Source organism: Podarcis erhardii, assembly GCF_964252035.2.
Source record: "Podarcis erhardii genome assembly, chromosome: 5".
Lineage (NCBI taxonomy): Eukaryota > Metazoa > Chordata > Lepidosauria > Squamata > Lacertidae > Podarcis > Podarcis erhardii.
The window spans coordinates 37,031,581-37,058,710 of NC_138509.1; the positions used below are offsets into that span (position 1 = coordinate 37,031,581).

The 27,130-nt window shown below is 43.3% G+C and overlaps 1 long non-coding RNA gene across 3 annotated transcripts; it reads left to right on the forward strand.

The window, feature by feature from the left end:
• The first annotated feature begins 355 nt into the window (after positions 1 to 355).
• LOC309341982 lies at positions 356 to 26,309 on the forward strand. 3 transcript variants are annotated; one of them, XR_014156632.1, is made up of 4 exons: positions 15,024 to 15,437; positions 19,821 to 20,077; positions 20,161 to 23,918; positions 25,258 to 26,309. It is a non-coding gene; the product is annotated as an uncharacterized lncRNA (long non-coding RNA). The 3 variants fall into 3 exon arrangements; XR_014156630.1 differs by lacking the exon at positions 15,024 to 15,437 and adding an exon at positions 356 to 399 and having other exon boundaries at positions 19,821 to 23,918; XR_014156631.1 differs by having other exon boundaries at positions 19,821 to 23,918.
• Positions 26,310 to 27,130: the final 821 nt, after the last annotated feature.

Here is a 27,130-nt window from a genome sequence, read left to right on the forward strand (position 1 = left end):
CGAAGCATGCGGCTCTGTTGACACAGCCTCCAGCGGGAAGACCCTCGGCTCAAGGTCAGCCCCTGCCGGCGACCCAGGAGTTGAGGCAGCTTTTACAAAATATATAAATAGAAAGGCCCAGAATGAATTTGGACAATTGGGGGGTGGGGTGAACATTGTAGTACATATTGCATTGTTTAAATGGATGCTTCATTATATAGCGCATCCTTCTGTATTTTATTTCATTTTTCTTATGTAACTTACTGCACGACTGCCTTCTGCCCCAGCTGCAAGGAAACAGGCCTTTTCCATATTTGTTTTATTTATCACATATATATACCACCTTTTTCTTCTGTGGAGCTAAAAGTGGTGTACACTGTTCTCCTCCTCCCCACTCCATCTTCACAACAACCCTGTGAGGTAGGTCAGGTTGAGACATGATGACTGGCCCTAGGTCATTCAGTGACTTTTGTGGCAGGCTGGCTGGCTGGCTGGCTGGTTCAAACCCTGGTCTTGGTCTCTACAGCCACAGCAGGCGCTCTAACCCTCCAACATTTTGAGTTCACCTTCAAAGTCATACTCTTCCGTTGCCTCCCGAGAAAGACGAATGCCAACAAAATCACTTCAGGACTTCATTGGCTGCAGGAAACAGTCAACAGATTTAATAAATGTTAATGACATTGCAGCCCAGGTTTGCTGGATAACTTTCACCAGCAGTTTGACATATTCAAAAACAGAGGGGACATCTGTGGCAGCCCAAAAGCTAATGGCCAAGGGGAGGAACAGAAGTCTCTTAGCACCACTGACTGGGTTCATCCTTCCAGAAAGGACTGGGGCCACTATAAATTTGTGTCTCTGAGACCTAATCCTGTTGGGCAACCCAGAAGGAGACAGTGGTTGGTGGTACTGAAGCCCATTGAGAGGTCCAGAAAAACCAGCAGGGTCACACTCCCCCTATCCAATTCCCCAATGCAAATCATCTGCCCAAGGTGTTTTCTGTCTTATAACCAGGCCAAATGCCAGACTGGAATAGATGTAAATAATCAGTATCATCCAAAACTGCCTTGAGTGGCGGTGCTTCCAGAGCTTCACTTAAGGATGAAAAATTAGACGATGGGTGATCATTGTCCAGGACCGTTCTGTCCACATCTGATTTATTTAACTAAGAATGCACCACCACCACCACTTTCAGTGCAACAGGTATAATCCCTTCTCTTAAAGATGCAGTAATAACTTCTGACAGTGTGCTGTCCAGACAAGTACGCCTGGCCCTATAGAGCAACGAAAAGGGCCCAGAATTTATTTGTATCTCTTGAATTCAGTCCTGCAAAGACATGTAGAGCCATAACTTTATTCCTTTGATACTCCTATTAAAATTAATAGTACTTTACTACCAAATTTCAGGATTCAGTCTGACTACACCATGTAATTTGGGTGCCCAGGGGCAAAAAGATGCTCCTGCATCTTTAAGAAAGGCGTAGATCCCTGCGCTTGCCGAAATTCTTTCTTCTAATTAGAGGCATGGGACACTCTGCAGATGAGGAAAGGAAGCTACCCTTATGCATGTGAGCAGGATTGCCAGCAATGCATGCATATAGTTAAGGAAGATTATTATTAAGGAAGAGGAGCTAGAACCAAGCCCTTAGCATGTTTACCTGCTCAGCACATTTTGGAATTTCATATTTTTGGCCTAATGTCTGATGCAGCTCTAGACATTTGCATGATTGTGACCTCAATATTAATCTCATGTTCTAGATCAGTCCTGGAGAACCTTCAGCCCTCCAGATGTTGCTAGACTGTAACTCCCATCATCCTTGACCATTGCCCATGCTGGCTGGGGCTGATGGAATCCTCCAGTAGCTGGAAGGCCACAGGTCCTGCACCCCTGTTGCAGAACATTGGATTTAAGCATGCTTACAAATTAGGAGGCTTTTAGTTTTTGTATTTTGTGGGAGTGGAAATATATGAATTCCTGTGACCCATGTGTGTGGGGTGGATGGATAATAAATCGGCTGGGTGCCTAGTTTCAAAACATGGGACTAGCACATAGAAAGCCCCAGCAGAGTTTAAAATCAAGTCACAACTTGTACAGCAGTAAAGTGTGGAAATAGGCTGTTAAATCTGTTTAAATATCCCATTTACTTCACTGAAACAGCGGATCTCTTTCTACCCATCTTATCATTGAACATACCACACTATGTTAAGTAAGTTTAAAATACTTTACTTTACTTACAGATTGCATTGTTCCATGCAACAGCAAGGTGAACACAGGAAGAAAGCTTTTGGGCAGAAAATACAGAATCTTGTTCCAAACACATGCTCTAAGCTTGGGAACAAACTTATACACACCCTCCTTTGTTGGCTACATGGTACAGAGTGGGGTGGACAGGAAGAGAGGGCTTCATTTCCTCCCTCATCGGAGAAGACAGGGCATGACCTACACAGCTGTATTGTCTTAGCCCCTTCATGCACTAACTAGTCCTATGTTTGCTAGCTGTATATGAATGCAATCTCCCACTTATTACTGGAACCATTAAGGTCACAATCCTAAGTACTCCTCATATGAAATCTTACTTCCAAATAATAGTTATTAATAGCATTAGTCTATAGGTGTGTCGGAAGAACAAGAAAACTAGGCCAGTCATTTATTTTTTCTGGAGCCAAGAGCTTATGTAAATTAGTCTGCTAAGCAAGACCACTTTTCTTTGGATTCATGATGCAATATAGCAAACCTCCAGAAAGCGGGAGAAAGCCACTGAGATGAAAAGCAGCTGTTATTTCTCAACCCAACTAAGCAAACAGCTGCCAAGTCCTTTCATTCATTTCACACAAATAAAACAAGTAAGAGGCATGGGTAACGCTTGCTGCTTTTTTATAGGTCAACTGTGAGTCTGCAAAAACTGTTCAGGGCTTGCATGAAATGGTGCAAAGGAACAGCTTATTCCTTATATTAACCTTTCATGCAGTGAGCTTGAGGTGATGTTCCCCATTTGATATTCACGGCAACCCTGTGAGATGGGTTAGGCAAAGAGGCGGTGTGACTGGTCTTGCAGGTTCTAGTCCAGCTCCTACCCTAATCAAAGCAATGCTACAGCCCTAGCCAATCATTTTATCCAATTAGAATGAAGTGAGAGGAGAGCAGGGACATCCTTTCGGATCCCAGCCCTCTGCTGCATCCTCATCACCCAGCCATGTCTCCTTCCATTTAATGGATGGCGGGGAAGTCTCAAGCAGGGAGCCTGAGGTTTTGAAGCAGAGGTTGGATGACCAGCTGTCATGTATGATCTAGCTGAGATCCCTTAATTGCAGGGGGTTGGACCTGCGGCATCCCTTCCAGCTCTACAATTCTATGATTCTAGTAAGCAGGCCTATTCAAATAATTTTATAGGTGGGAAAGTGTGTTTGTATCTACAACAACACTGGCTGGGAGGTATGTTTTGCATTCTTACTGGCTATACGGTAATTTGTGGGGTTATCAGCAGGGCACCCAGAGGCAAACAAAGTCCCTGTGAGTTGTGTAAAAAGAGGGAAATTCCTTTTCTTGCATGACAAACCGCACCTGCTAAAATTCCTTCCTCTGCACAAGTACAAGACCCTTGTTTTCCTTCACCCTGGTGATAGGTCATGATTTGTGATAAATTCCCCCATGTGCATGTACTTTAATATGCTCTCTATGAAGAATATTGCCTAGCTTACCTGTCGTACAGCTGCAGGAGAGGAACACCCAACTAGCCATCACAAAAGCCAAAAGCAATTAGCATCTGCAGTGCTCCCTTCCCGCAATTGGGGTTGCCAGTTGTTTAGCCTGGCCTCTGTAGATATGCCGTTAATAATGGCTGTATATGCAAATACTAGCCGTTGATCTTGTTTCTCTTTCTGCAGATGTACAAAGCTTCACCAGTAGGATCAAGCTGCAAGAATAAGCCATTGATATTTTTTCATGGTCACCCACCCAGCAATAGCTTGCCATTTTGTGATATATTGTTATGGCCTTAATTATGGTTGACTATTATGTTTTGTTTGCCGATTGTCTACTTCTTTCCTGAGCCAGCTGTGTGTGTGTTTAAAAGGGCAAATGACAGGGAGGCTATTCCTCCACCTCTACCCTATGGCTACAAAGCTGTTGGGCCTCCCAGATCTTGTGATAATGGTCATTGAACAATGACTTATGCGGGAGCATTGTGTAAAGGTTTCACTGCCCTGGAGGCATGCTTTGCTTTTCCAGGAAGGCCCCTGACCCCTGCCTATAATTATTTGACTGTGACAAGCACGCAGCCACCTTTTCGAGCCTCCTGCAGACCAGAAATAATCTTCCCACACTGTATCCCGTTTGTTTGTCTCGTTCACACTTTTCTTATTTCAGTCTCAGCGTGCCATCCAGGACAGGGAATGTATAAAAGGGTTCTGAAGGGTGGTTGTCACCCACCTGTCTGCAGCAGTTTTCAGCCATCTCCTTCAATGCAGCCTTTGAGCTGAGCAATGACCCACATCATTAATCCAGGGAAACACCCGCTGTCTCTCTGCTCCAGGGAAACAGGATTGCAAATGACTTTTGGGGGAAAGGCAGCTTCAGAATTTGGGCCAGCTTCTTCACCAGTGCTTTAATCACAGACTGCTGCTTCATTTTAGCTACTTACTACTTTTATACCCCTTCTCTCCTCCAAGGTTGCATGCCACCCCCAATCTCTGCTGTTTCCATTGGGGAATCAAGGCGCGGTGGAAACTAGTGTGTTCAATAAATATGGTTTCTTGTACACATATTTACACCTGGATCTTCTCTGAAAAGAGTTAACAGCATTCGCATCTCAGGAGGCGCCCATCCTTCACAGCAGCGCAGCACTGGATTCCCAGACATCTCTGTCCTCTTTCCCAGCCTTTCTTCAGCTGGCTCACCAAGATGGTTCTGGCCTTTACAGCAGCATATCCAGTTCTCCCCCTTCTTCATGGGTAGGCAAACTAAGGCCCGGGGGCCGGATCTGGCCCAAGCACCTTCTAAATCCAGCCCATGGATGGTCCAGGAATCAGCGTGTTTTTACATGAGTAAAATGTGTCCTTTTATTTAAAATGCATCTCTGGGTTATTTGTGGGGCATAGGAATTCGTTCATTCCCCCCCCCCCAAAAAAAATATAGTCCGGCCCACCACAATGTCTGAGGGACAGTGGACTGGCCCCTGGCTGAAAAAGTTTGCTGACCCTGCCTTCTTCCTCAGCCTCTCAGTTTCAAAAGGACATCTTTTTCCTATGTGACATCATGCCCCCTGTAAACTCCCCCTCCCAACTCTGCTATTTACCCAGAGCTCAGGCAGAGGGTCAATGACTGGCCATAATTGCACCTTGATGGTCCTTCCCCCAAGGAGATTTCCTGGTTTAGCCTGCATTTTAGATCTGGCATCTTCCCTTCAATATTATCTCAATTATATTGTTTATTAATTCCTAGCATTCCCAAACTCTAGCAGTTACAGGTGACCTTTCACCTCCAACCTCTGTAACCCCAGATCTGTGACAATATATAACTTTGCCCCTCTGTTTTGATCCTCACAAAAACCCTGGAGGCAAATTAAGCTGAGAGATAGTGATTGAGCCCAGCGCCACCCAGTGAAGTTCATTGCTGGGTGAGAATTTCCACCTTCCTTTCCCCAGTCCCAGTCCAGCACTCTAACCACTATGCCACACTTGAGATGATGTTATCACATGAAGGTGTATACAGTTGCAAACCGCAGTGTACAAAAGCCCACTGTAAAAAAATAATAATTGGCCTCCGTTCATTTCAAATGGTTTGTGTATACAGCCTAAATGGTGCCCCTGCCCCATGTGCCAAGTACCAAAATGAAATGGGGATGGGGATGAAGCACACCTTCTGGGGCTAAGGTGCTTGTGTGTGTCGCTTCTGTGTTCTGCACAGCACCTTGCTCCTGGTTAGCAAAGCAAAAATAACCTACGTGCAAACAGGTATTGCATTATGCTCCACAATCCCTCTCTGACTTTTCTTGGCAAACGGCTGTCCTTGCATGAAGTGTTACTTTAGGAAGAAAATTCCCACAGGCCGAGGGGAATGCCATATCCCTGCTTACAATCTCCATTTCTGTCCCTCCTTATATAAATTAAACTCAAACCAGTGAATAAGGCTGCAGTCCCATAATAACCACTTATCTGGACTTAAGCCCAGCTGAACTCCATGGGACTTACTTCTGACTAGAGATGTATAGAATTGTCTTTTAAGGATGTCATTGGGACCATTTGTTCCACTTGCAAAAAATATATATCTAAAGTTTATTTCGACGCAGAATTCAGTGCAGAATTTGATTATAATTTTCTTTATGGGGCAGACATGCCCCAACTTCAGTACTCTACATACCAGATGAGTTATGCAGGATGACATTACACATATTTTATTAGGACTGAGAAGAAGTTGTTCAGCTAGAGTACTCTGAGTACCAGATGAGTTATGCAGGATGACATTACACATATTTTATTAGGACTGAGAAGCATGGAAGGAACATGCTTGGTTATCTGGAGGGTAGCTTGACACTGGCAGACATCACAAGTGGCCTCTGAAAGCTAGAGGTGCCATCGTTCACGCTGCACAAGGAAAGCTCATAAAAAGTACAAGGCAGAAATGTCAGAGGCAAAGGACATTGCAAGAGCAACAATCTCCCCCTTCTTCATTTTTGACTCATGCCAATGTGTTAAGTGAAACGTGGACTCTCTTCAAAATCAGACAGTAGGACTGCAAAAATTGGTCCTCAAGCCCTACAAAGGTAGGAGAGGAAACAGCATCCTCTCCTCTCAGTCGATCTGGAACCATTTGCCCCCCCTTTTTTTTACAGAAAAGTATGCAAATGTCAGCACTTTTTCCTTAAACAAATAATTGGTACATTCAGGTAGCAGCCTAACTTGTGTGGGTATCCTTTTTTAAAAAAAAACCATCAACAGCTGGTATTTGGTGATTGAAGATAGCTGCCCTATGAAGGCTGATACTGTATCTTGTAAACCAGTACTCCGTTGCAGAAATGAGATTTCTCTGAATGGTGACTCTGTTTCCACCAGAGCTCTTCAAGGACACCTTCCCCTAGTCTGCTTCTTACCTGTTCCATTTCAAAGTTTTTCAGTTCCAAAGTTTTTAACTTTGGGTTTTTGTTTCTCTGGCATAAATAATCCCTGATTAAACATTGCTGCATTTTATGCTCAAACCTGACAATGGCATTTTGTCTCAAGTGTTTGAGGTGAGATTACCGCAAGAACTCTTTGTAGTCTGGGCGATGTATTTTTAATGTCACGATTGTAACAGCTGTCCTTCAGCTCTTTCAGAGCAGCCAGGTGTTTCACTCCAAGGTAGCACTTCTGTCGCCAGTATGTTTCCCTAGCATTAAAAGTATAATAGTGTCTTATTACAAAAATGATTTTTCTGCTCGCAAGCTAAATGTACCTATTGTAGTTACGAGTGCTACATGACATCTTGACATATTGGCTAGTGCCCAGGACAACATGAATGATACACTAATGATAAACAATGCAACACATATCTCTGTGCCATATTGTGTAGCCACTCTCCTCACAGAAATACCATAATTTCATGGATTTCCTTCTTCCTTTTCTTTTCTTTTCGTTGTTTTAAAAGAGATAATTTTTTCTCCAAAGTGCAGTGCCAGTTTTCTGTGATGGGAGGCACAGAGATGGAGGGAGTCCTTTCAGTTCACTTCTATGGGTTAAAGATCCAGTTGAATTTCCAAGTACAGTGGTACCTCAGGTTAAGTACTTAATTCGTTCCAGAGGTCCGTTCTTAACCTGAAACTGTTCTTAACCTGAAGCACCACTTTAGCTAATGAGGCCTCCTGCTGCCGCTGCACCACCACTGCACAATTTCTGTTCTCATCCTGAGGCAAAGTTCTTAACCCAAGGTAATATTTCTGGGTTAGCTGTGTCTGTAACCTGACATATATGTAACCTGAAGTGTATGTAACCCGAGGTACCACTGTATCCCATTGAGGCAAAAAAGGGCTCATAGCAACACACACGCTCCTCCCTGCTCACAAGGCCGCTAACTTTCATGATGCATATTCTGCATATTCTCCAACTTTCATAATGTATATTGTGACCAATACCCTGCAGATTTGCTGAGGGATAATTCAAAGAGGAACGTTTATATCATAGTGGTGTATTTGGTGGGTCAAACAGATCAGACTGTAGCCCTATTTGGACATTCTGAAACTGTGCCCAGTAACTTACAACCCTCTCTACAATCAGAGACCCTGATCATGCACAAGTCCTGGCCATGTTGATCCTTGAAGACTAGAAGTGCCTTCAGTTTATCCTTGCTTCTGACCTTCCCACTCAATGCCAGAAGGCTAGGAGGTGGAAAAAAGTGAGGCTGACAGGCATTGCCCCTCCACTGATACAATTTTAAAATGCTGGAATAAAGCCCCCCTTTTTTTGTTCACATGATTTATGAAATGCATTTTCTCTTCCTCCTTATGTATTTTCTCAGCATTTGAAGTAGCCCTTCAGATGTGGCTCCAGCTGGATCGCTGCTGTACATTAGATGATCAGAGAACAGCCGACGGAGAAATGGGCAAAACTGCACATTTCCAATTGCTAAGTAAAATCTCATCTTTGCATAAATCTAATATTAAAATCATAAGCGGGACCAACATTGTGGAAAGTTCAGTGTTCCAAAGGTAGCAGCCTTGAGTGTGAGTGTATGAAATAATGAATCCTATCTTTAGTAACATATAAAGAACCTTTCAAAGTGATTCACAGAGGGACTTGATGGTAATCCAAAAATGTTGGACCAGCCATCAATACCAAGTCCACGATGGGAACCTTTATAGCTTGACATCTGTCTGGAATTTATGACTCAGGCACATGATCTCTTTCTGCTACCTTGTTGACAGGTGTCAATCACATCCTTGTTGGCAGATTCCCAGCATAAGGAAAGCTACCCTCCCAAAGTCCACTTAAGGCAAAATAAGGAGGTGATACAAGGTCATGAGCCTGCCAAGGATGATGCTGCCAGCAATGTACTTGTTCTGTTTATAAATAGAGGACTCTGTTCCATTGCTTTGATGTTGGCACCTTTTCCTTTAAAGGGGAAGTGACAACTGCAAATTTAAGAAGCACCCTTGTTTTCTTTTAAGCTAAGTTAAAAAGAGTTAGTAAATTCCATTTAGGAATAAAATTATTTCTTTGATAGCACTTGGGAAGACCAATATAGATGATACTTAAATTAGCCCCTTTCCAACTCTGCATTACTTGTTGTCTCTGGTCAGCTCTCACGATACATTTTTAGCGAAGATGAATCGTTCACAAAACGTTAACCTCTTGATGTTGACCTCCAATTTCAGCCTCAGAATCTGAATGTCAACTTTTAAAAAATCACAGGGTATAATGCTGTCCCAATAGTACAACACAGATGAGCATTGTTTTTAGACTGGACTCTTTCCAGTGTAATATTTTCTTACATCAGGTTGTTTTTGGATGGATTCCTCTGGAGTCTGCTGACACACAAAGGCAACTGAAGGGATCCAGCTTACATAGTTTCATTTCCTGGAAACATGCAACATCATTTGCACAGGCAGGGATCCATCAGGATAATCTCAAAAGCTATGAAATGGAGGAAATCCATTTGAATTGCCTCCCCACCCATTTATTATTATTATTAGTAGTAGTAGTAGTATAATTTATGAAGCATCTCACATATTCTAAATGCCATACATAGATTAAAAACTTCCTATTCACAGGCTTAAAATCTGAAAGGCATAGCACAAAAGGTAAAATGGATAGAGAAGGAAAACAAACAAACTCAAGTACCAGTTCCTCAAGTTACAGAGGCTGTGGACACACTCCCATTTGTTCTGCCTCCAGTTCAGTGTATTCTCACCACCGGTTTGGGAAGTCGTATAAACACGCTGGCCACAATTCACATCTGTCCTGGAGTTTCTTGAGAAATATTGTGTTTTCCCTCAAACACCTTTGAAACGATTTGAAAATGTAAGCCACCTGAAGACATCCACACTCCCAGTCCACCAGCAGGTGTGAACAGACGGCGATTTTTTTCAAAAGCACATCCAACTGTGCTGATGCGTACAATGATGTGCAAATACTTGGGGGAGGAGTGGCCTCACTGAGTTTTAATACAGTAATGTGTACACAGTCAAAATTGTTCTTAGAATGACCACCTTGAAAGGAAGGGAGGGGCCCAATGGCTGTGGATCTCAATGGGCCCTGCTGTTCCAGCTCTCCTGCTGCAGCAACCCATGGCCCTGTAGTATAAGAAAGTGCTTAGTATTATAAGAAAATACATTAAGCCTGCAATTTGCTTGGGGATCAAGCCTAAAGCCAAAATCATGTATAGCCAAAGCACATTAGGGTGGGATTACCAAAGCTTCCCCCTCCCCCCTGGATCCCCCCCATTTCCACTATTCTATTCTATCATTTCATTTCATTTCATTTCATTTCATTTCATTTCATTTCATTTTAATTGCCAAGCATGTAAAGCTGAATGTGCACAAGCTAGATGTGCATACGTTGCAGGCTTACTGAATTCTGCATTTTGTGATCATTTTTGTTGTGCATCATGAATACAATGGGCACACAGTCCTTTCGCGATGATGCAATTGTCATGCCCGCATGTGGAAGCTCTGCCTAAGGGTCCACTTTTCCCTCTCCCACTTCCTGCACACAGGCAGCATAAGGTATATTAGTGGGGATGATAGACTTGCACCCATATCCTGCATTTCCACCCAGGCCTTCCTCTCTGTGCCTTCAGGCATAAGCTGAGGAATGAGGGAAGTCACCTTTTTTGAGAGCCTGTGCACACCAGGGCTGTGTGTAGAGGGCAAGCGGGCTGTTCCCTGCATGTTTCTGAATTTCATTGTTTATATGTTAAATATTTTTAAAAGTTACCTGCAAAAAAGAGCTTCATTCTTGGAGACTGCCATGTGGTTTCCAGGCTAGAGTCACTCCTGGCATGAAGCACACAGAGTTGCAAAATATACTCTGTGGCATAAAGCCACATTAGCTTTGAGGTTTTTTTTTTTTTCTGGACAAAGACAAAATGTCGTTGTTGAAACTCCACAAAGAATCGTCTTACAGACTCGTAATCCCAGCCCCGTTCTGTCATCGACCCACGTAACTTTTTACCAACTCATTTTTCTTTTAAACTATTTCGTTCTTTCTTTCTTTTTTTAAAGGATTAAAATGTTTGTATGTTCATGTCAGCTAACGGATGCCTGATAGTTTGTTTATTTATTCATTTCTTGCAAGAGGAGTTTGCTGTACAAGGAAAATAAAAGGAGCTTCATTCTGTATAACCTGTGGCCAAGCTTGTAAGTGAATTGGGCTTTCATGGTTCTTAGGTGGCGTAGGACACAATCTGATATTTGAGTTCCATTGGCGGAAGAACTTTAGGATTTGGTAGAAGCGGGTGGCGCTGTGCAGGGACACGGGTGGCGCTGTGGGTAAAACCTCAGCGCCTAGGACTTGCCGATCGCATGGTCGGCGGTTCGAATCCCCGCGGCGGGGTGCGCTCCTGTTGTTCGGTCCCAGCGCCTGCCAACCTAGCAGTTTGAAAGCACCCCCGGGTGCAAGTAGATAAATAGGGACCGCTTACCAGCAGGAAGGTAAACGGCATTCCGTGTGCTGCGCTGGCTCGCCAGATGCAGCTTGTCACGCTGGCCACGTGACCCGGAAGTGTCTGGGAACAGCGCTGGCTCCCGGTCTATAGAGTGAGATGAGCGTACAACCCTAGAGTCTGTCAAGACTGGCCCGAACGGGCAGGGGTACCCTTACCTTTAGAAGCTCTGGTATGCCAACGAACCTGGGACATGCTAGACAAAAGAGACACTGGGGGAACACACCAGATATGCCACCAGAATGGACAAAACACAGCAAAAGTTGTATCCTACATTTCTCCCTCTTCACTCTATCATGCCCTCACCTGTTGGGCATCCAGATTCAGGCACTATGTGCCCCAGCTGCTGGCTCTAGCTCAATGCTCCTTCCTCGCTACAGGCTGTGAGATGGTACAGGATCCATCCCATGCCCTGTTTCAGGCAGACCACAAGCTCCCTCTTATGCCTAAGTAGTAGTGACGGGGTAGTCCTAACTGTTCCTCTGTGGGGTTGTTAACTTACAGCTCCTGGCAGACACCTGCACTCTTGCGAACTGCAGGGCAGGCCGTTGTGCAACAGGCCATGGTATTGTGCCAGAAGGGATGCCACAACAGCAATGCTGCTCTCTGGAGACTTTCTGGAGCGACTGCTTGACAGCCCAACAGGTGTGCATTTCTCTTTCAGGACATGAATTTCATACAGTACAGGCAATGACTTTACGACAAGGTGGGGAACCTTAGGATCCGTACCAAATATGGCCCCTCCAGGCTTAAGTGATCCTCACAACGCTCCCAAGGTTATACCCATCTCACTTGCCCTGCTTCACAGCCCAAGATTTTTTGCTGGGCTGGAGTGTGTTCTTGAACTCTGATAATGCCTCTTGCTCACCCGGATGGAGAACAGGGAGAAGGAGTTCCAGTTACAGATAGGTAGCCGTGTTGGTCTGCCATGGTCAAAACAAAATAAAAAAATTCCTTCCAGTAGCACCTTAAAGACCAACTGAGTTAGTTCTAGGTATGAGCTTGAGTGTATCTGAAGAAGTGTGCATGCACACGAAAGCTCATACCTAGAACTAACTCAGTTGGTCTTTAGGGAGAAGGAGTATGTGTGTATAGAGACAAGGCTAGTGCACAAAGGTAACATGGGTTACTCCACCCACTTTCACCTCTGGCCCCACCCACCACGGGCATGTGGCTCTTAGCAGGTTGCCAAGTGGGCCACATGGCCCTCAGACTGGAAAAGGTGCCTCCGCCATCTTTTGTTTGTTGCAGTGGGATTCATTTCCTGCATCTTTGTAGGACCTGGCTTCAGATAGGACTCTGGCAGGGGCATGAGTTTGATGCGGTCGAGAGCAGTGACATCTCCTCAATACGCTCACTGAAGTTCCTTGGACTGCTGGGGGTGAAGCCTTCAGATGGGGATGGTGGGGATGAAGTAAATTACCAAGAAGACAGTAGCCCTGGCCCATAAGAGTCCAAGCTGAATGAAGTCCTAAAGCTGCAGGCCCACTTTCTTGGGAGCAAGCCCTATTGACCACAGTGGGACTTATTTTGTGTAGGTGTATATACGGTTGCATTGTAAATATTTTTGCCCTTCAAACATAATACTTTCTTACTTTATTTTATTTGCGGCATGCAAATGACTGCTAACTTTGTTTTAATACTTGATTACATGTTCTTCTTGGGCTTGATCAGAGTATGACAGATTAATTATTTGAGTACTGGATGTTTGTTCGTTTTAAACAATGATTTGTGATCTGTGAGTCAAGGGAGAAAATGCTTTTGTTACAAGTACTTTTCCTTGCAGTGATACTGTCTCTGAAACACTGTCTCTGAAACACTGTCTCACACTATACAAATAAAGACATAAAACAAAGACTATAAAACACCACAGGAATATAGGAAGGGGCCTTACACTGAGTCAAAATATTGGTCCATCCAGCACAATGCTGTCCAAACTGACCAGCAGTGATTCTTGAGGGTTTCGTAGGAGACATTCCCTGCCCTACCTGGGGAGGCAGTGGGTTCTTGCCTGGACACTGAGGTCTAGCTCTGAGGGCCTTCTGGTGGTTCCCTCCCTGCGAGAAGTGAGGTTACAGGGAACCAGGCAGAGGGCCTTCTCAGTAGTGGCACCCACCCTGTGGAACACCCTCCCATCAGATGTCAAGGAAATAAACTTTCTGACTTTTAGAAGACATCTGAAGGCAGCCCTGTTTAGGGAAGTTTGTAATGTTTGATGTTTTATTGTGCTTATACGTTGGAAGCTGCCCAGAGTGGCTGGCGCAACCCAGCTAGATGGGCAGGATACTACTACTACTACTACTACTACTAATAATAATAATAATAATAATAATAATAATACTATACCTGGAACTTTTTATGTGCAATTCTGAGATCTCTACAATATGGCAACCCATGCTAAACCATAGTGGTCCTTGTGGAGAAAGATGTGAGTTCTTCCTATACACCAAGCGAGTATAGCCCTTTTCTTACATTGGCTTTCTTTTTCTTTATTTCTTAATCAGACACAGTTAATTCCTATATTCGGGGTGCTGGCGGGGGGTGTCTCTTACAAGGTCCTCCTTGTTTTGTGTTTCACAGAGGCGAAGTCTTTGCTCAGATATATTAGCAGAGTTTGAATTCTTTTTCCAAGTTTTTCTTGGATTTCCTACACAAGGAAGGTCCTCTGTAAAATAGACCCAAGATGAATGGAGCCTTTCTCCTCCAGATTTAGTCTAGATTCTGACTTGCGTGAACCTTAAAATAGGGGTTTATTAGGGGCTTGATCTGTTTACTTCAATTTGCTTCCGTGTGTTTTCTTTTTTCCCCCTCTTCAATTTCTCTAGGGTCGAGGCTGGCCTGGCATACAGCTTAGCTTTGAGTTAGGCGGGTGAGAATGATACTTCTCTTGAGTCTGAGATTGACAAGAAAGCCATTCTTGCTCGACCAATTGACAAGGGACCTGGAATTGCTTATTGGGGTTGCATAGGAGCCATTACTCAAGCTGCATTTGGCTTCTCCGTTATTGGAGGGGGGGCAGCTGCTCTAACTGTAGATTTCTTCATTTTAAAACCTCTGTCAAGAGTCCCTGCTAAGCATCACACTGCCTTTTGTTGGCTCTGTGTTAATTCCTTAGAGGAACAGTACAAATTTACAAATGTACTATTTAACAGTTCTTTCAAACCAACAGGCATTTAAAATAGTCTCTCTCCCTCTCCCTCTCTCCCTCCCCCGCTCTCTCCCTCTTTTTAATATTGCCCAATTTTATTTAATACTGCCTACCAGAGAGACCAATATTAAATCCAAATTTTTCATAACATCCAAGACCACATGGATGATACCCATACCTTTTCCAAGACCTTCCTCAAGGGCGGCACGTGAGATGCTGGGTGAGACTTATACAAAATGAAAGAGTCCACATTTGAATTTCTTCTGTGAGGATTTAACCTTTGCCTCTCTTAGTAAGCTCAGGCCAAGCAGATTTTAATAACCAGAAAGGGCAAGGATTTGAAAAACAGTTGAAAGGTCCCAAGCCTTTAAGAAGCTTGTCTACAACCAGTGCTATTTTGGGGGGGGGGGTACACAGGGGTACGCATACCCCTAAACATTTTGTGAATCTAACAGAAGAAGAAACTAAAAAAAATTAAAAATTTTGTTTCTTCTCTAGCACAGTGAACCGTCAGTTTCATTTCTACCCCCAATGGCAGCCTCATTTCCTGTCACAATGTTTCCTGAGTCTTAGATGGAAGCGAGCGTTTAATGTGTGAAGCAGTGTGGAATGTGGATGTTAGTGCACACAACCTCATGCCAATGTGGAAGTTACTGTCAGCTGTCAGCTGTGTAATATGAGGTAATGCATGTTCCTTGTACTTTTGTCCATTTACTGTATTTATTTCTCCCAATTTGAACTATAAAATGGTCATTTTCTTGAGTCAAAGAGAGCATTACCCCCTAAACATTTTTTAAGAAAAAAAAGCACTGTCTACAACACCAGCTTGCACAAGCTGAAACATGTCCAAAAGAGCATCTCTATCCATCTATGTTAAAGATCCTGTGTCAGGGGTCAGCAGACTTTTTCAGCAGGGGGCCGGTCCACTGTCCCTCAGACCTTGTTGGGGGCCGGACAATATTTTTTTTGGGGGGAGATATGAACGAATTCCTATGCCCCACAAATAACTCAGAGATTCATTTTAAATAAAAGCACACATTCTACTCATGTAAAAACACGCTGATTCCTGGACCGTCCACGGGCTGGATTTAGAAGGCGATTGGGCCAGATCTGGCCCCTAGTTTGCCTACCCATGTCCTGTGTGGTGTAGTAGTTAAACTGCCAGAGTAGCACCTGGGAGGCCAGGGTTTGAATCCCCATTTGGCCATGAAGCTCACGGGGTATCCTTGGGCCAGTCGCTGCCTCTCAGTCTAAACTTACCTCACAGGGTTGTGATTAAATGAGGAGAGAGAGAACCATGTACGCCACTTTGAGCTCCTTGGAGAAGAATTTAAATTCATTAAATAAAATAAAAATAAATACATAAAATAAAAGCCCATGACATTCAAGTCAGAACAGATGTGAGCAATTCCATTTGCAGCATATAATGCAAATTGCTCTCCAGAAGCATCCACAGAATTGTCGCTTTTCTACACTGTGATTCCATGAAAGTATTTGGAACACTCTGTTTCATTACTTTGCTATTGGTTTCATGCTAGGCCTTTCAAGCTCCAATATTAAGCATTTGTTCTCTTTTCTTGGAAAGGGAGCAATACAAAACAATCTGCATGTGGCAATGTGGATAAATATCTGAGCCATAACTCCATGGAATCAGCTGTTATATAAATAGGAATGGAGCCACCTCTGACAGTGAGGGTCTCTCGCGGCTTTAAGTTGTTGGTTTTGATAATGCACACTGAGCTTGTGTTGCCTTTCTCTTCCATTGTCGTCTGTTTTCCCCACCCTCACTGGTTCGTGGGCAGAAGGAACTGGCGCAGATTGTGTTCTAAGATATAAACAGAGTTCTTGGCACTAAGAAAAGAAGGAACAGATTGTCAGGACTTCTAGAACTTACATTCCTAGATTCTGGACGCAGTTCTCTTCCATCCCAAAATACAGACCTAGTTGAAGTGCTATCAAGCTTCCGGAGACAATTAAATTATCCAAGTCTTTGTATTAGAAAGTAAATTAACATCAAACCATAGGTTGTTATGAAAAGATAATAGCATGGGTCTGATCCCTTATATAACCATGGTTGCAATCCTATACACTGGGGACAGGGAACCTGGTGGACTACAACTCCCATCATCCCTGAATGTTGGCCATGCTGCCCTCCAAAAACTTGCTGCCACTCTGTTCACAGCAGCTTCTGCTGCCTGAAGCAGCCGTCCCACTCTGCCTAATGGTGGGACTGGCCTCATATTCACCAGGGTGAAAATTCAGTGTCCATGTGTGTCGTACTTTTGGTATTGATCTCTCCCAAATTTTTCTCAGAGGGAAAACTATACAGGTAACAGACGAAGCCAGGGTTATTTAACATTTCTAAATACCTTAGGTTTTAAGCATGAAACGTTTACAAAAAACAATCAGTGCCTGTGGCCTGCTATTGACTTAAGGAGCAGTATATCTTACCCTAGTGTGGATGCTGCTTAGATCTCCATGGACTGGGTGCACTTTTTGAGCCAGACAGTTAGCAGCCACACCCTGCAATACTTTTTCTCTTGCTGACTTCAATTATTAGCATGACATGGACACAGGCTTCCAGGCTGCAAGTTGCAACAAAACAGCCAGGAACAACTTTTGGTGGCTCCGAAAAAGGGCACTGAGTACAGAACAAAAGCATTACCTCAAACTGTTGGCAAACTCTTCCTCCAGCCAGAACCGGACTTGACTAAAATGCATATTCAAGCCAGTTAGAAAGTAGATGGGATGGTTTATTTCAAAGGTGTCAGCAACTATACATCAAGGCTCGCCTCTCTCTTTTTTTTAATGCCACCAACCTCCCTCCTTTTTTCACGTTCATCTGTGAGAGGAATCGCAAAATAGCTACTGGGGAACATGGTGTAACACAAATGTGGCTGGTGCAGGGGCACCGTATGGCACAAAATGGCTGACAGGACCACCACAAGATATGGACATCCCTCCTTCACCACCACCATCAGTGCGGGAAAGGCACCTACATCAGCTGCTGCTACACTCACTCACAGTGAGATGTTCTTTGCACAAGCACACACCTGGTCGGAGTGGAATAGAAGGTGGGTGTCCAATCCTGGCATCCCATGAAATGTTGGCATGTTTAAGATGGTGTGTTCCATATAGGAGAATAGGAGCCAGGGCAAACAGGAACTGAGCAGGAAGAGCGAAGAGTGGCTGCATATACACACTAACCCCTTAAAACACATTTGAAGCGCATTTCCCCCTTCAAATAATTCTGGGCACTATAGTTTGTAAAGGGTTTCTGGCAACTGAAACTCTGCAAGGGTTAAACCTGAGTGCCCAGAATTCTTTGTGGGAAGGCAGCCCCTGAGCTACACCCTTGAATGTTTAGGGACACAGAGGGGGAACCTGAAAATAAAGCAACACTGTACCTAGCAGTGGTAGCTGGTGGCTCTTGGGTCTTCTGGAGTAGAAGCGGGGGGGGGGGGCACCACACCTGAGGTACTGTGTCCAGTTCTAGACACCACAATTTAAGAAGGATATTCACAAGCTGGAGTGTGTACAGAGGAGGGCAATGAAGAGACTGAGAGGAGATATGATAGCCATTCAATTATTATATGTAATTCAAATATCTAAAGGTTTGTCACATGGAAGATGGAGTGGGCTTGTTTTCTCCTGCTCTGGAGGGTAGGACCTAAACCATTGGCTTCAAGTTGCAACCAAAAAGATGCCAACTAAAAATCAGTAAGACCTGTCAGATGGTTAAGAGCTGTTTGACAGTGGAACAGACTCCCTCAGGAGGTGGTGAACTCTCCTTCCTTGGAGGTTTTTAAGCTATGTTTGGATGGCCGTCTATCATGGATGCTTTAGTTGAGATTCCTTCATTGTAGGGGCTTGGACTAGATTATCCTTGGTATCTCCCTTTTGATAGGGATGAAAGAACCTCAGTTTGCTATGTATTTTCATTTATTTTTATTGATTTAGCGGGGGCAGCTGCCCCTCCCGGGGCCCCCTAGCTATGCTCATGTTTCTCACTCTACGATTCTATGATTCTAATATCCTATTATGTAATGTTTTTGCTTTCTATGACATTGCTGCTTTATCTTCTTCAGTCCAGCCCATCTGAAAATTGCATGCTTTGTTATGGATCACTCTGCCCTGTGGCTGATATATAGTAACCTTTAATGTCTTAAGCATCAAGGGGAACTTTATTCCAACACTGTTCTCTTGCTTGGAGCAGTTTCTGCAAATTCATATGTAACAAGGAAGTCCTAGAAGCTTTTGATCTTCATGTCATATTTTCCTGTCAGGACTTTGCCCACCTTTTGAGCAGACAACCGTCTCTACTAGATATACCTGTATGGGTGGGTTTGCCATTTTCTTGCTCCAAAATGCCTTTCCACCTACAGAATGAGATTCCCCCCCCCCCCCAACCATGGAAAAGTAACTTGGGGTGGGGGCAGAATTCTGAGCAGCAAAATGCCTGGAGGGCAAAGGGTTAAGCAACCCTTCCCCATTAACATTCTCTCATTCAAGCTTGCAGACTCCTTTCATTTAAAAAACAACAACACCTGTCAGGAGATTATTGCATGCATGCTGTATAACAGTGGTTCTCAAAGGTTGTGGCTCGCCACACTGGTGTGGCAGGAGCGGATTGCAAGTGTGCTGGGAAGATTCAAGGACGATCAAAGAAACTTTTAAGTATTTCAGTTTAGTATAGCAGACCTTCCAAGTGTCCCTATTTTCCAGGATGTCCCTGATTTAGAGAAGCCCTCCTGGTTTCTGATTTGATTCCACTTTTCCTTAGGATGTCCCTATTTTCATTGGAGAAATGTTGGAGGGTTTGGAGTTATCTGACCCCCCGAGCTATCTGAAGGCAATCCTGTATAGGGAATTTTTTTTAAATGCTTAATGTTTTATTATGTTTTTATATATGGCGGAAGCTGCCCAGAGTGATTGGGGCAACCCAGTAAGATGTGTGGGGTATAAATAGTAAAATTTCCATTATGGAATGGGATGTCCCTATTTTCATCGGAGAAATGTTGGAGGGTATGGTATAGTACAAAAATATTTCTCTTTTTTTTGCAGAATATGGATAGATATCTTTTCAAAATGAGAGCAAGAGGATCAAGTGATGCTGAGGACAATCCTAGCTGCCGCTTGAATGGACTGCTGGAGAAGACTTGTTTAATTCAAAACCAGTAGCCAGTGCCCCCCCCCCGCTGCCCCCATTGGCTATGCATTCCCATATAATATCTACACGGCCCACAAATGCTATGATATCAAAATGTTTCAACAAAATTTGTTCCAAGTAAAGGGACATTTACTTCCTTCAGTTTTGTTAGGTAACCTTTTATGGTCTGTTTTTAATATTCATCCCTTTTTGCAGCTCATTATAATCAGTGCTTTTATTTCTTTTTTCTTTTAGAAAAAAATGTGCCAGTGCTCATCATGAAGTTGTTACTGTAAGTTACACACTTTTAACAATTTGAGGAGGAAAGGTGCCGGTACCGCGTGCCCTTGAGTACCCCCAGGAAAAAAATGGTACCGATTATAATTTTTAAAATGTTCTGATTACCCCTTTATTTCAAAATATCTAAAGGTGCATTGAACTCCATGGAATGGGCCAGATTTTCACAACATCCCTTATATTTGAATATTGACCTTTTACAAGGCTTTGGATTTTTGAATGTTGCTTTTGTACGTTACTTTCTCATACATTTGCTTCACATTGTGAGAGCTCTTCTAATCGGTACTATTATAGACCCATATTAAAGACAGAGGAAAACTATGGGGCAGATGTATTCATTTATTGGCTGGAATGATGCTTGGGGAGGGAGGGTAACCTTTGGGGGTAGAATATCCCGTTGCTTTCTTTGTACATCAAAATGCAGGATGCCAATGAGTCATTAATACTATTATTTCAGATGCATACATTCTGAGATCTTGCCCTTGGTGCAGCGATTATCACAACGTGGTTTCCTATTTCTAGACGCAAAATGGAACCTGTTGCGACTCTATAAACAAATGGTGCTGAAGGATGATTAGTGTTGACACAGAGCTAAAAACATGTGTTCTTTGGCTTTTGAAAACAGCCGTCCTTTCTTACTATCTGTTATGTAGGGGTGTCTGTTAAGTAGAATTAAAATCCTGTCCATGTCAATTGTAGGTCACTGCTTTTCAATCAGCCAGTTTTGTTTTAACTCTCAGCAGGGTAAGAGAGTAAAAATATAAGAATATGAGAAGTGCCCTGCTGGCTCAGGCCAAAGTTCCATCTAGTCCAGTGTCCTGTTCTCACAATGGCCAACCAGATGTTTCTGGCAAGCAGAACTTAAATGCAACAGAACTTTCCCCACTTGTGATTTCCATCAACCGGCATTGAGGGTGTTAAGTTGTGGGTGAACATATCAGACGACACAGCGATTCTTCAACAACTCTTGTTTATTCAGAGGCCAGAACAGAACAGAGCTGAAGGGCTCAGTCAGCCTGCTTATATAGAGTTCCACTACAACGTTACTGTAGCAACTTTCTAAAATCTAATAACTGAATGTCACTTTCGATCCTTCATTTGCATAACTATCTACAGTATCCCCCTGCTGGCCCAGGGTGAGCACTTCAGTACATAACAGAGGGGAATACTGCCTCTGAACGTAGGGAATTGCTTTTGTAAATGGAATGATCTAAGTCACATATTCATCCACTCCGGGCCTCAGTATTGGAGGGTATGTTTCCCATAGGTTCAGACCCTGGTGTGGAACTTAAGAAACAACCATCACTTTATTAAACAGGAAACAGGGATCAGAATTCCAAGCAGATGAGTCAGGGATTGACAGGATGATTCCAACTCATGATAGGTTTATTATCTGTGCTGTGGACAGGATGGGTGTCCTGACTAGGGGAGAGGATAATACACAGGGGAAGGATAATACCCATGTGCTCCTTGATAGCAGATAGCATACTCTTAAGGGGAGTATAGATCAGGCATAGGCAAACTCAGCCATCCAGATGTTTTGGGACTACAACTCCCATGATCCCTAGATAACAGGACCAGTGGTCAGGGGTGATGAGAATTGTAGTCCCAAAACATCTGGATGGCTGAGTTTGCCTATGTCTGGTATAGATGTCTGGTATAGACGTTGAAAAGCAGTTTAAAGCCCTCTTAAACACTAGCTCAGCTGCCTGGAGTCTGCAAGGGGTAGCTTTTTGTATTCCCTGAGTCTTCTTGCACATTACAGAACCCTAATTATGCAAGGGGCCACAGGAAATTGCACCCAGACATAACTATGCATGACCATTAGTGAGTGCATGAAGGGATTAAGATCAGAGAACTGTGTTCCTGGACTCAGGTAGGCCATGCCATCTCTTCTCTGATGAGGGAGGAAGTGAAATTTTCTTATTCCTCCTGTCTCTCATCTCACCATGTATCTGACCAAGGAAGATGTGTCTAAGCTTTGCTCCAAGCTTAGAGCATGTGTTTGAAGCTATTTATCTGTGTTTTCTACACCAGAGTATTCTGCCTGTGTTCTCCTTCCTGCTGCTTGGGTAAATGCATGAATCTAACATTTGGAACATTTGGTAAGTAACACATTTTAAGCTTATTTAACAGTAAGTGGTCTGTCCATTGCAAAAGGGGCAGAAAGAGAGGAGCGCTTTGCAAGTGGACTAAATATGCAAAAGGCCTACATTAACAGCCTACATGCCAACGCTTCACTGTACTGCGTGAGTGTGTGGCTCTCCCCTTCTGGAGAGAGAATTCAGCCCCACGTTTTGAATCAAAGCACTCAGCTGATTCTTTTATTATTTACCGTGCACACATGTGTCACAGGAATTCATATATTTCCTCCCACAGAAACTTCTAAAGAAACAAAAGTCTCCCTGCTGTGAAATAGCAATGGAGAGGGAAATGTCTTGTTCCCATCCTTACTGCCCCTCCAGGTGTTTAATGCCTGAAAAGGGTTTAAGAAAGCTTTGACTATGCAAAGATGGCATGATCAGAGGCATCTCTTCATTCTCTCTATAGCACTCGATGGTTTTCAAACTACATTCTGGAGGACCCTGGTGTTCTTCAATGAGAAAACCAGCAAAGATGAGCTGGCTTCCATGAAAGACCATTTGTTCCGCACTCTTGATCTTCCCCCATACAGTTGCGCAACATGTGGGGAGTTTTGCATATATTCTAAGTTCACGTCCTGGTTTGTGCAAACTTTTTAAGTTCACCCTAGAACATATCCCAGAATGCTCTTCAGCACACAAGGGCTCTGCGCATATGCACAGGGATTCCAAAGCAGACAAGTCAGTGAGGAAAGGGTTCTTGGAAGGCAAAAAGCTTGAAAACCACTTCAGAGCATTTGATGTGCCAGGCCTTTTGAACTGCCACCCTTTATTCTCACCCTCCTGCCACTTCAATTCATTATTTCTATACCTCAGAAGCTCACTAATTATTGAGGTGTTAAACATAATTATATTAGGTCATTGTTGCTATTGCTAGTAATTAGAATGGTGCATTGTGTAGGCTAAATCAATCACAGGGATGAGGCTGAGAACAGGCTCACCTTTTGTATGCCTTGAGACGAGGTGTTCCATGAAAAGGATGTCTAAATTGCTGAGAAACTGCCTGTCTAAGCTTTGTCCTGAACTGACATTTAGCCATTTTATGTGTGGGCTGCTGAAGTCACATTATTACGGCTTTTAAAACTCAGCTGCTTCCTTGTTCTCCTTCCGTGTCCTTTCTCCCGATTAAAAATCTGGCAATGAAAACATCACCGGTCTTATGGCTAAATGCTCATATTCACACAAAGTCTATTCTGTAGAGTTCTTTGGGGCAAAAAGTATCTTCCTTTGGGGGTTTTCTTCCCTCCTTAGGAAGAAAAAAACACCTTTTATATAACTTAAGAATCCCCCCTTTCTCTTGGAATATTTGAACTCTCCTAGATATCCTTCTAATAAGTGGGAATTAAAGGAGGTGCAGTTTACTGGAAATTGAGTAAATCTGGAAAAAAAAATGTTAAATATCAGCCAGACCTGGCTGAACCAAGAAGGGGGTGGGTTTCTCAAGCTGAGAAATAGCTACTGTGATTACAGCATCCTAAATCTTTCTTTCTTTCCTTTCTTTGACATTTCTAGTTTCCTGTCATGAAAGCTTGTTCTCTCACAACTCCCACTTCATCAAATAGACTGAGCATCTCAGTAAGTTAGGGAAGTATGCATGTGTGGGCAGCTGGATGGGGAATCTTTCACTACCAGAAGGCTGGAGGCTAGCCTTATGTAAGTGAATACGATTGGCTAGCACCTTGTCAACATGTGACCCAAGTCCACGAATGAAAAATACTGGAACAGCATGTGCTGTGTTTTGTGTTTTCTTTACCACCTGCTCAGCCAATCTGTCCTCAGTGAGATATATTTGTGATCTGGCAACATGCCTGTGAACTTTGGGATCTGACAACGAGCTTTAAATTTGTATTTCAGTTTGTATTTACTGGTGTTGGAGCACATGGGTGCGCAAACAGATTGCTGTGTCCTCCAGTCATCTTTCTATGCCTCCTCTCCCATTACATAAGAAGCAAGAACTGGCTAAGGAACATCAGATATGTGATGGAAATGCTAAAGGAGATTTAGAGAGAATCTCCCAGGCCTTGAATTATTTACATTGGTCTATACACTGTGGAAGTTTAGAAGATGTACCTTGAGCAATGTTTTCGGGAGAGTCTTCAAAACTGAGTCCAATGGGAGTGTTAAAAAGATGAAGTGATAGGGCTTATTGACCAAGTCTTTGGGTCCATTGGGCGTTCACTCAAGAGACCTTTGAGTTGGCATCTGTCTGTCTTGGGAGACAAAGGAGAAGTGCGAGGTCAAGCTGTTGGATGGTTGCAGCACCGGCTGTGGCTGTGGAGACCGATGTGGAAGAGACATGTTTTGTTGCAGATGGGGCAAATGAAGGTGTCCAGTTGTGCTATCCAGTGGGTACAATTCAGAGTCTATTTATGACCTATAAAGCCCTACATGGCTTAGGTCCAAGCTATCTGAAAAACCATTTCCCCTCATATGACCCTGCCCAGGTTTTGAGATATTCAGGGGAGGCACTTGGTCCTGCCACCCTCACAGTCCCTTTTGGTGGGGACGCAGGAGAGGGCCTTCTCGGTGGCTCCTCTCAGACTCTGGAAATCCCTCCCTGGAGAAGCTAGATTGGCTCCCTCTTTATTGTCCTTCTGCTGGCAGCTAAACCTTCTTGTTCCAGCAGCCTCTGGGGAAATGACTGCTTTTAATGGAAGGGCTGGTGCCGTGCCATGCTGTTTTTATTGTAATTATTTGTATGCTTTAAATGGATTTTATATATGTATATAGTTTTTAATTCTATTAATTTTTATTTTTTTTTAATAAATATTTATTAAGGTTTTTTTATAAAAGAAATGCACAGATAATAGACAACATTAGTTATGTCATAACAAAATCTCATAACTTCTTTGGACTTCCTCACATCTCCTGCTCCCACTTACTAATTTTTAAATTTTGTTTTTTCTGTTTTCAGCAATTCTTGTTTTTATCTGTCAGCTGCCTTGAAAAAGTCAGGGAAGAAGAAGAAGAAGAAGAAGAAGAAGAAGTGTTTAGGATTGCAGCTGAAGATATGACAGCTGAAGAAGTAAAAAAAAGCATGATGACCAAACCTAGGTCTAGTTTTGTGATATTTATAGCCACAGAAAAATCTACAATGTATGTTTCTGTCAAAGGAAAGTGTGCCTTAATTCCATCCCCCACTAATTCCAAGCTATGCATTGTAGCTATCCTTCTTTGTGCTTTTCTGCCCCCTGGTGGCAAAAGTATTTTCAAGTCTTCAAATCCTTGAAGAATGGTAAGGAATTTTAGGCTGGATAATTTACCACTAACCGCCATGTTGCTTCATGCTATATAAGAATCAGTGGCATAACACTGCATATTGAGCATGAATAAAAACACAAAATAAAAACACAAGTAAATAATTAAAACAAAAACAACACTACCCCTCCATCCCTTATGCTTTGAGGGACTGCCACATGCCACACAGAGGGGTGTGTATCCTGGCAGTCCATAGGCTCAAAACAGCAGCCCAGCCTGCAACAGTCAGTGTGGCATAATAAAAAATGGCTGCAATGGTAAGGTGGCATAGCACAAAGGGGTGCCATATGTAAGAGCAGAAAAAGAGGCAGGGCCACAAAATTGTACAGGCGCCCCATCAATGAGTATTAGTCACTGCCTCACTTGTTCACAAAGAGAAACTCTTTGCCCCTCTCCTCTGTTTAGAACGGAACAGAGGGAGAGTGTCTGGCATCCAAACACAGGCAGGTTTAAAGGGGCACGTTCCATCAAGAAGGCATGCCAGTGCAAACAGCTTTGTGGATTTCTGAGGGGATATTTACTGAACCTTGTGGTGGGTGCCATAGGGTTATTTCTTAATGAAGTTGCTCAGTCATGAGAAATCATTGAAAGAATGCTTGTGGCTAGAGATGAAATAGAATTTTCCTACTAATTTCAACGGAGTTGGGAATAAGTAGTTCAAAAGGACCTAACTGTGCCAAAAACTGGGCAGAATGGATACAGGGAGTGTGTGTGTGTGTGTGTGTGCGTGCGCATGCATACAGAAATGTAATCTATGGTGGCAATGTTTTGTCTGCCAACCGAATTCTGAAAACTGGAATGGCAGTGCCAGTGGAAAAATAAATTGTCATAGTGATCATTTGGTATTGTGAGCTTAGGCATCTGATTGCTGTGTAAATGAATTCATCAATATGCTTTTATCTAAACTGCTGCTTGATGTTGATCAGGGATTTGACAAAAGAGAGTTAATGGCTGTGGATGGTTGCCTGAATGGGCAATTCAGCTGGAGAAGTGGGGTCTCAGACCTTTGAGCATGTTTTCACTTTAGCATGCATTTAAACACGTCCAGGGGTGGATTTACTGGCATCTTTAGTCCAGAACAAAACTATGAATATGCTATTAATATAATTTTGTTTCCCTCAATATATTGAAGATTAGGGTGGTATACAGGGGTGACTGTCTCCCTTGTAGGAATCCATTAGAGCAAGGGTGGCCAACTCCCAAGTGACTGATCTACTCACAGTTACTGGTAAAAACTGGCAGTGATCTACCCCCTTTTGTGGGGTTTAGGTCAAAGTTATTGAGCTTTTTTTGGGTTCAGGTGAAAGAGTTGCTGAGCTTTTTTTAGGGATGAGGAAGACCCGTTTTTTAGGGGTGCAGAGAGAAAATGCTGAGTTTTTTTTTTAGGCAAGCCAAAGTTGTTGAGCTTCTATGGGGGAAGCTAGTGATCTACCACAGACATCCAGTGATCTACCGGTAGATCACGATGTACCTGTTGGAAGTGCCTGCATTAGAGGAATGGGGAGGAGGGAATTGCTCTGCCAATGTGA